Source organism: Citrus sinensis, chromosome 5 (genome assembly GCF_022201045.2).
Source record: "Citrus sinensis cultivar Valencia sweet orange chromosome 5, DVS_A1.0, whole genome shotgun sequence".
NCBI lineage: Eukaryota > Viridiplantae > Streptophyta > Magnoliopsida > Sapindales > Rutaceae > Citrus > Citrus sinensis.
Genome location: NC_068560.1, coordinates 10,050,273 through 10,061,365, shown reverse-complemented (window position 1 = coordinate 10,061,365; position 11,093 = coordinate 10,050,273). Strand labels below are relative to the sequence as shown.

The 11,093-nt window shown below is 33.7% G+C and overlaps 1 non-coding gene across 1 annotated transcript; it reads left to right on the top strand.

Moving 5' to 3' along the window:
* Positions 1 to 5,592: 5,592 nt before the first annotated feature.
* Positions 5,593 to 5,699, top strand: LOC112496290 (small nucleolar RNA R71). Its single transcript, XR_003062796.2, has one exon. It is a non-coding gene; the product is annotated as a small nucleolar RNA R71 (small nucleolar RNA).
* The last annotated feature ends 5,394 nt before the right edge of the window (positions 5,700 to 11,093 follow it).

The window sequence follows — 11,093 nt, the reverse complement described above, 5'->3', positions numbered from 1 at the left end:
AAGAGTAAAATGAGAAAAAGGAATTAAGAAGTACTGGAGTCGTGATTACGAAGGAGAGGGAAAATAGTGTCAGAGGTCACTAAGCACAGTAACTCCCTTATATAGGTGGAATTAAATGAAAACAAATCCGGTAAAAAGAGATAAATTATGGAAGAATATTTTTTTTAAAATTCATTAAGCATATCCTATAAAAATAGGCAAGAGAAATTAGTGTATTAATTTCGGAGATATTCTTCCTCAATTTCTATCCAAATTCATCCACCCATCTATCACATATCATCTTCAATGATAAATGAGAGGCTCTATCTTTAAGTTATTGTAATTGTATTATTGTTTGTTGTAACACCCAATCGTTTGCTCTAGCTACGATTACATATTATCCTCTAATAGCTATTGACGCATGGCTTGCCTATGTATTCTATTAACAATACAACCCCAATTGTCAGTATGGAATCCATTTGTCATATTCATTTCGCTTAAGAAATTTAAAAATAAATAAAACTAATCCTAAAGATAAAACCAATCCTAAAAAAAGAAAAATTAAATAATCCTAAATGAGGGAAGTAAAAATAAATAACAACAAATAAAAAATAGAAGAATAATTAAAGTAAAATAAAATAAAATAAGAGGAAAAACGTTTAACAAAACCAATGAGGATCCATCTCATTTGAAGTGACTGCCTCCGCAATGGGTTGCCTCCTATTAAGTGCTTAATTTAAGGTCTTTCAGCCTGACCTTACGTGATAGCTTATAAACTTGGTTCTTTAAGGAGTAAGACCTCCTTTGAACAATTTGCAGCTGAGTGTATGTAATGCTTGACCCTGTGCCCATTGACCTTAAATTCTTGGCCTGTCTTTTCATTTAGAAGATCAATAGCTCCATGAGGATAAATTCTGAGCAGCTTGAAGGTCCAAACCATCGAGATTTTAGTTTACATGGAAACAATCTTAGCCTCATATTATGGAGTAGTACTAGTTGATCAGAGATTAATTGCCTATGTTGGATTATTTTTGTCATGCTAGTGCTTTTTTCTCTCTTTATAAATTCTTGCATTTTTATATGAGAACATACGTAATTCCTCAAGCTCACATAGTTGAAGTTTCCTTTGTTCTGCTGCAGTATGTATATCCCAATTTAATTACTTCAATGCCCAGTATGCTTTGTGCTCTAGCTCGAGTTGCAAGTGACATGCTTTCCTATACACAATTCGGTAAGGAGACATGCCAAGTGGTGTTTTATATGTTGTTCTATAAATCCATAGGGAGTCATGTAAGTGCAGGGACCAGTCCTTCCTTGATGGGTTCACCACTTTTTCTAAGATTTTCTTAATCTCTCTATTAGATACTTCTACCTGGCCATTGGATTGTGGGTGATATGTTGTTGCTACTTTATGCCTGACTCCATATTTTACCATAGCTGCAACAAATAGTTTGTTAAAAAAATGAGTACCCTTATCACTAATAATTGCTCTAGGAGTGCCAAACCTAGAAAAAATATTTTTTGTTAAGAAAGTCCACTTTTACTCTAACATCATTGGTAGGTAATGCTGCAGCTTCTACCCATTTGGGGACATAATCCATAGTAACCAAGATATATAGGTTCCCAATGGATGGTGGAAAAGGACCCATGAAATCTATTCCCCATACATAAAAAAAGTCCACTTCCAAAATGTTTGTCAATGGCATTTCATGTCTTTGAGTTATGTTTCATGTCCTTGGACACGTGTTACAATATTTAGCAAATTCATTAGAATCTTTAAAAGTATAAGGCCAGTAATAACCTGATTGCAGAACCTTAGCAGCTGTTCTGTGACCACCAAAATGTCCTTCATATACTGCAGCATGGCAAGATTCCAGTATGTGAGGAATTTCTTCCTCTGAAGTACATTTTTGTATTACTTGATCTGAACATAACTTATATAAATACAGGTCATCCCACTGGTAGCTTTTAACATCATGAAGAAATTTCTTTTTCTACTGAAACTTCAACTCATATGGTAGCAATCCACTTACTAAGTAGTTGGTAAAATCTACATACCATGGAGGTCCTGATTGCTGTAGCATTTATGCTTGCTGTACTACTAGCAGTTGTTCATCAGGAAAAGTTTCAATGATGTCTTTTTTTGTCAATGTGCTTGTTTTTGTTTCTAGCCTCAACAGATGGTCTACTACTTAATTCTCAGTCCCTTTTCTATCTTTAATTTCTAAATTTAACTCCTTAAGCAATAAGATCCATCTTATTAATCTAAGTTTAACATCCTTATTTGAGATTAGGTACTTGATGGCCTTGATGGCTGCATGGTCTGTGTACCCACCAAATAAGCTCTGAATTTATCGAAAGCGAATACTAATATTAGCAACTCTTTCTCTGTAGTGGTGTAATTAATCTGAGTTTGAGTAAGAGTTTTGCTGGCATAATATATAGAGTGGAAAATCTTATCCTTCCTCTGCCCTAATAGAATGGTCACTGGTATCACACATCAGTTCAAATGGTAGAGTCCAATCTAGTGATATAACCATTAGTGCAGTGATCAAAGCTTTCTTTAATTCTCCAAAGGCTTGAAAACTGTCTTTATTAAAATGAAAAGGTTTGTCATGTTCTAGCAAGGAGCATAATGATTTAGCTACCTTGGAAAAATATTTTATGAATCTTCTATAAAATCCAGCATGACCCAAAAAACTTCTAATCCCCTTGATTGAAGTTGGAGGTGACAGTTTATCCATAACTTCTATCTTTGCTTTATCTACCTCTATGCCATTTTCGGACACCTTATGACCCAACACTATGCCTTCTTGCACCATGAAGTGACATTTTTCCCAATTAAGTACTAAGTTAGTTATCTCACGTCTTTTAAGAACTTCTTTCAAGTTGTGCAAACAACCAATGTATGTCTCTCTAAAGACTGAGAAATCGTCTATAAAGACTTTCAATATTTGCTCCCCATATATGAAATAATAGACATTATACATCTCTGAAAAGTTGTTGGAGCATTGCATCACCCAAAGGGCATCCTTCTGAAGGCAAAAATTCTATAAGGACAGGTAAATGTAGTCTTTTCCAAGTCCTCTGGAGCTATAGCAATTTGGTTATAGCTTGAATACCCATCTAGGAAATAATAGTATTATTTTCCAGCAAGTTTGTCCAGCATTTGATCTATGAATGGAAGTGGGAAGTGATCCTTCGTAGTGGCTTTGTTGAACTTCTTGTAATCTATACATACCCTCCATCTAGTCACTATTCTTGTGGGAATAAGTTCATTCTTCTCATTTTTCATAACTGTTATTCCTCATTTTTTTGGTACATATTGAACTGGGCTTATCCATGAACTGTCTAATATTGGGTATATGATTTCAGCATCCAACCATTTGATGATTTCTTTTTTCACAACTTCCTTCATAATGGGGTTTACTCTTCTTTATTGCTCCACTGAATTGTTGTAGTAGTCTTCTAACAAAATTTTATGCATGCATATGGATGGGCTGATCTCTTTAACATCTGCCATAATCCATCCAACTGCTTTTCTGTATTTCCTAAGCACATTTACCAGGCTCTGTTCTTGACCTGCATCCAAAATAAATGAAATGATTACAGGGAGTGTGTTGTTTTGACCAAGATAAGTATATTTCAAATGTGAGGGTAATAATTTTAATTCAAGAATATGAGGTGATTCAATATATGGTAAAGTTGTTTTTACTTCCCTATTTAAAAGATTCAGATGTTCAACAAATCTATTATGTCTGTTAGATTGCTTTCATTCCATCTAATTTATTTAATTTGCTGCAACATCTTCTTCTTCAAAGCTCTCAAGGTGGCAACGTTGATGATCTCTTTACTGCATCATCTGTCAATTCTGTCTGCTACAACAAAGTCCACAACAATCAGAAAATTACAATCTCCTGCGTCATCAGGGTTCTTAATAGCCTCTAGTACATTGAATGCGACTTGTTGATCATTCACCCTCATTGTTAGCTCTCCTTTTTGCACATCTATCAGAGTCTTCCCGGTTGCTAGGAAAGGTCTTCCAAGTACAATGGGTACCTCTTTATCAGCCTCAACGTTTAATACAATGAATTCCACTGGAAAAATGAATTTGTCAACCTTCACTAGTACATCCTCAATTTTTTCTTTAGGATATGCATGGGATCTTTCAGTTAACTGCAGATTGACTGTTGTTGGTCTGTATTCTCTTGCTCCCAACTGCTTAAATACCGATAATGGCATCAGATTAATTCTGGCTCCTAAATCACAGAGTGTTCTGCCATTGTACCTAGTTCCAATGGAATATGATATTATGAAGCTTCCTAGATCCTTCAATTTTTTAGGAATCTTACTTTGGAGCATGTGACTTCTTTCCCGTGTTAAAGCAACAGTTTCAAATTCTCCCAACCATCTCTTTCTTGCCAAGATGTCTTTTAGAAAAATCAAATAATTAGGCATTTGCTCCAATGCTTCTACAAAATGGATGTTGATGTGTAATTGCTTCAGCACTTCCAAGAATTTACTAAAATGCTTGTCTTGTTTTTACTTCTGGAATCTTTGTGGGAAAGGAGGTGGATGTCTAAATTACTGGGTAGCTTTAGGAGGTACCAATCTCTGCTCATTTGGTTTATTGTAAGATGTTGCCACTAGTGTTGCAAATTCTTTGTCATCATTTATTGGTTGATTTTCTTCCATAGTTACTGCAGCTTGACTACTAATACCAGTATCTTGATGACTAGGTTACTGTAGCATGCTGTCATCTTAAACTGGTTCTTGTAAGGGCTTAAATTCCACTAATTTTTTAGTCACTTCCACATGGGTATTAACATTCTTTCCAAATCTTAAGTTGATTACTTTGCAATGCTCATTTCCTTCTCTTCTTAGATCTTCTGTGTTTCTGGGCAAGCTACCCTGAGATCTGCTACTCATTGCTGTGGCAAGCTAACCAATTTGGTTTTCCAGGTTTCTTAGAGATACTGCTTGACCTTGCATAATTACTTTATTCTTCGCAATGTATTCCTTAATCATGTTTTTAATGAAGTGAGATGATCATGGCTGGTGTGTTTTTTCCCTTGATTCTGCTGATGAAAACTAGGTGGTTGACTATTTCTGTTTTATCTACTCAAAGTTGGAACATTTTGATTCTAATTGCTCTATGAGAAATTTGGGTGTTGCTTCTATCCATGGTTGTAAGTATTTGAGTACGGGTCTTTTTGAGGTTGTCGGTTCAAATTACCCACATAGTTTACTAATACTGAATTTCCAGAACAGTTATCAAATTCATGTTCTTCACCACAGTACATGCAAGTCAGTTCAGCAATTTTCTTTACTGCTGCTAGAGCAGACGTCATGGCTTTCACTATCTTAGTCAATGAGGTTACTTGTGCTGATAATGCTGTAATTGCATCTATATTATATACTTATGTTGCTCCTCTTACCGCTGGCTATCTAGTTAATGGTCACTGATAATTATTGTTGGCAATTCTCTCCAGAATCTCATAAGCTTCAGTGTAAGATTTAGATAATAAGGGTCCATTTGCGGAAGCATCAACCATCAATCTCGTACTTGGATTCAACCCGTTGTAAAAGGTTTCCAATTGTATGCAACAAGGAATACCATGATGAGGACACCTTTTGAGTAGTTCTTTAAATCTCTCTCAAGCCTTATATAAACTCTCATCTTCCAGTTGATGAAAGGAAGTGATCTCAGTCCTCAATTTTGCATTCTTGGTTAGTGAAAAATATTCATTAAAAATTTATTAGCCAATTCATTCCATGTAATGATGGAATCAGATGGTAAGGAATTCAATCTTGTTCTTACTCGATCTTTTAAGGAGTAACGGAAAAGCCGAAGTCTTAAAGCATCTTTTGTTGCTCTAGCAATTTTAAAAGCGTCACTCACTTCCAAAATTAACTTAAGATGGAGATGAGGATCTTCAGTTGGTAGTCCATTGAATTGACCCACTGTTTGCAGCATGTGAAACATCACTGGCTTCAGTTCAAAGTTTACGGCTTCCACCTCAAGTCTGACTATTCTAGGATGTACAACTTGAAGAGTTAACACAACATAATCTTTGATAGCCCTGTCTCTATCGTTTTCCATGTTAATGATATTGTTGTTGCCTTGTTGTCTCTAATTAACATGCTCACTCTACTCCTTTTGAATGTTGATAGGTTGCAATGGCCAGTGAGGGTCTAAAGTTCCCACATCCTGCAGATTATCCATGTCTGAAATAGTTTTTGAATTTCTTTGTTCTCTTCGCAGTCTCCTTACAGTCCTTGCAATCTCAGGATCAAATTGGAATACAACATATCTGTCTTTGCGCATGCAAGTGTTGATCTGTCAATAGATAAAACAAATCAGATTAAATTTACACTATTAAGATATACTTCACACTTTGAAAATAACAATCAATCCCCGACAACAGCGCTAAAAACATGTTGGTTAATTTCTTACTCAATTGTTATTGATGCTAATGTGCAAGTGTACACAACAAGTAATAAAGTGATGAATATTCAAGATCGTCTCCACAAGGATTGATGTTACTAGAAATGATACAACAATCACAGTAGTACAATCTGACTCTATTCAAGATGAACAAATTTAAAGTTGATTACTACTGAACCCAACAATTGTAAAGAAATAAAATAAAGAAACGTACTAATGAAATAAATTAAATAAATTACGTAGACGAATCAAAAGAGAATAAAGTAGTTGAATGATCAAACTCTTTATGAGTTGACTGCTTTTCATCAACTTAGCACCAGTTGCTACAGTAATTCTTACAGCATTGGGCATAATTTATTTTGCATCCTCAGCTGTAGCATGTTGGATCTCTCATACCTTTAAATATCTTAACAATGACCAGTTGCTATTCTACTTAAGGCATGGCATTATAAGCGTCTTCTCTCTCTACCTTACAAGGTAAATACCTATGTCTAGTTTTTCACAAATCTTAACTCTAAGTATAACCCTTATGGGATTCAAGATAACCTTAATCCAAGAAACTCAAATTAATATCAAGTATTACTCTAATAAAATCGACTAAGACAAGCCCTTTTGCAACTTTATCTTAACTTAAACCATTAAATAGGTGGTCAACAGAAACAACAGTTATAATCAAAGCTATTAGAGTAAAATGCTACAGCAATTATATAGGAACTCATAAGAATAGTCAAAAACCCATTTAGATTATTTGTCACTCAACCACAAGCAAGTTTAGTTTATACTTTGAAAAAGAAAACCAAACAGCAAAATATTGGTTATAGAATACATCAGTTCAATCAAGAGTAAAGAAAAGAACAAATGGAGAACGATAAAGATTGAATCCAAATAACTCTGCTGGATTCTTTTCTAATGCAGAATCGATTCCCTTGAATTCTAATTGTTTTCCTCTTTTTCCCTTGATTTTTTCAATATTAATTCCTTGTCGTTGTTTTATGTGATGTGCGCCCCTTTTTATAATTGAAAACTAGGGTAAATAAAGGCATAGGGCGTGCATGAGTCAAATTAGGAAACTGCAGATCGTTATTTTGCAGATATCCCGCGCTAAGCTTTCTCTGTCGTTGTTCCAGGATTGCTACAGCAATGGCTTCTCCCTCATCTGCTACAGCACGGCACTGCTCCAGATTTTGTCACTTTTTTTGTGGCCATATTCTTCCTCCCTTTTGCCATCCTACTGCATCCGCATCCTTTTCATGAATTATAAGCTTCTGAAAACCTACAATTATGCATATGTTTTGAGCACAAATTACTCAAAATTAAGTAAAACTTATTAAGACTAAACTAAAAGAAATATTTATGCAAAATGTAACGAAAATGTAATAAAAAGACATTATTTACTCTCTAAATGATCTTGATTTAAGTGTAGAATTGTCATAATAACTCTCATTTCATGGAGTTATCAACATGCATCCTTTAGCAATGTATATTAACATTTTTCTATTGAAGTTTCGCATTGAGGTTTTGATTTTTGATTTTTTTTGCTTTAGACTAAAGACAAGAGCGTTTTAGCTAAGCAAGACTATTCAAGGGTAGTCACAATGCAATAGGCAAAGTGATTCAATCATACTACCTTTTGTTATTATGTTTCTCAACTGTGATCCTTTATATATTTGAATGCATCCTAGCTAGTTGGTGGATGCGTGCTTTGCATATATTTGTGTTGGTTTGATTACTATTTCTGTAGCTATGATAATCTTATACAATAGCTGTGAATTTTAATATCAAATACTATTTTTTTCATTTAATGGAAAAATTGCTCTCTAAAAAGTGAAATTATGATGATATTATTTGTGAATATCTATGTTTCATATCAGGATAAGACGTGAATGCCTACTTTGATGTTATTAGTATCATGAAAATTTATACCTTTCCTATTGATTGATTTGTTTTTATCATTTTCCGTTTTTGTTTCTTTTTCTAAACCTATTGACATTGAATGAGTTACTTTCAGAAATTATTTTGGTGATGATTTTTTCCAATATATTATATATTTTGGAATTTTATTAGCATATATGTATACACAAACAGAAATAAAGCATTTTATTATGATTTTTGTTTCTTTAAAATTGTGCATAGTCATATTCAATTGAGCAAAAACATTAAAACTATAGCTAGCAGGTATAGTGATTAATTCCTATTGCCTTTTCTTTTGCATAACACAACACTTGCTTTACTTGGATGGGTTTTGTTTACATTTTATGGTGGGGTCAATAACTCTTGCTCATAATAGGTTTTTCTTTTTTACATATTTTGTTTGGAATTTTATCATGAGATTTTTGCTAGTATATGCATGTTTCACATATATTTTTATTGGCTATGACAACCTTATTCAATAGCTTTGATATTTGATATGAAATAAGTTATTGCTATGAAGCTTTAAAATAATTTGAAATAAATTAAAATTGAACAATGAAGCTCAATGACAACTAAATTTATGTAAACTAGTCCAGAACAATGATGATATGTTATTTAGTTTATTTCACTTACAATGATTGAAGTAGATCAATAGTAGATAATATGAATTAAAAAATGTTATATGTGCATGTTTTCTGCATGTTATTGAATGCATGTTTTGATATTTTGTGTCACGATCTCATTTGGTTTAAAAAATGGATAAGAGTTGGATAGTTGGGGTGAATATGTTTGTTGATTTTGCTCTTGAAAACTCTAATAATGGTGATATTATAGGGTGTCCTTGCATTAGATGTCAAAATGTCGCATTTCATCCCTTTAGGTTTGTTAACTTGAAATACAAGGAAGAGTGTAGTATAACTAAACACACTAGTGAGTTTCAGGGCTTAGTTGATCAGTTGATTACTATGAATATTGTCTTAGATGATGAGTGACAAGCGCTGTTATAACTTAGTTCTTTGGCTGATAGTTAAGAGACAGTAGTGGTGTTGGTGAATAATTCAGGGCCAAGTCGGAAATTAACCTTGGATATGGTTACAAATAGGCTATGGAATGAAGAATTTAAAAGAAAGTGTGTTGAAGCAATTCCCTTTAAGTTAGGTGAACTTATTTCAGAAAAGCAAAAAAGGCAGGGGATAAGCCAAAGTAGAAATTCCTGCCCATAGAACAATGATAATCCTAGAGGAAAATCCAAGTCTTAGAGGAAAAATGTCAAGTGCTTTCATTGTCAAAAAATAGGTCACGTTAAAAGAGAGTGTAGATTGTGGAAAAGAGAACAGACAAAAAAAAAATGGTGATGCTAAAAAAAATGACAAAGAGAACATTGTAGCTATAATTGATAGTGATATGAATATTGTTTATGATGAGAGATTTGTAAATCTCACTTGTCATACCAGCGATTGGATGATTGATTCGGGTTCTTGGTTTCATGTTACTACACATCGTGAGTTGCTACTTAAAGATGTCAGACATGTGTAAGATATTTACCTTAATTTAATCTCTACAGGCAAGCTTGATGATGATGGTTATATTAATTAATTTGGAGATGAAAAATGAAAGCTCACCAAAGGCTCCCTAGTATTAGCTAAAGAGAAAAAAGTAAATACTTTGTATGTGATAGAAACCAAATTCAAGAAAGAAGATGTAAATATGGCTGTAAAAGATTTTGATATAAAGAGGTACCATAAAAGGCTTGGACATATTAGTGAGAAAGGTTTAGAAACTCTTGCCAGAAAAGATTTCTACCCAGCTTTATAGGTATGTCCCTCAAGACTTATATTTATTGCTTAACTGGAAAGAAACACAGTAGCTTTTAAAAGCTTTTTTCCATCTAGAAAGTCACAAATTTTTTATTTGATTCACACTGATATTTGCATGATACAAAGTAAATTAATAGAAAGTGTACTTTATTTTGTGACTTTTATTAATGACTAGAAAAGTGTGGGCTTTTGCTTTGAAATCTAAAGACTAGGTGCTTAATAAATTTAAGCTTTTCTATGCTTATGTTGAGAGAGGGATAAGAAGAAAATTAAAATATGTCAGGGCAGATAATGGTAGTGAATACAGAGGACCATCTAAGTAGTATTGCAGATCTCATGGAATAAAACTTAAAAAGATTGTACTAAAAACCCCTCAGCAGAATGATGTTGTAGAAACGATGAATAAAATATGTCAGGTGTATGCTTTTTTATTCTAATTTTCCTAAATCTTTCTGGACAGAGGCTATACGTACTTCAGTTGACTTAATTAACTTTTATCCTTCAGCTCCATTAGATGGCGATGTATCTGAGAGAGTTTGGACCGAGAAAGTTGTTTCTTATAAACATTTGATAGTATTTTAGTTTCAGAGCATATGTTCACATCCCTAAGATGAGAGATCGAAGCTTAATGATAAAGCTAAGGAATGTATTTTCATAGGCTATGGACATGAAGAATTTAAGTATAGATTATAGGATCCAATGGCAAGAAAATTAATCAGAAGTAGAGATGTTATGTTTCTAAAAGATCAAATAGTAGGTGATGTGGAGAAGAGTAACCATTCTTAGTCATCTCTAGATATTCTTGTCATTCCAACTTCAGTTTCTTCACATGTAGTTCACAATGATCATGGGGAATCTGGAAAGGATAATAATGATGATCTAGTAGAACTAGTTGAGCAACCACCTCCAGAATCACGTGCACCAGCAATTAAGCCAGA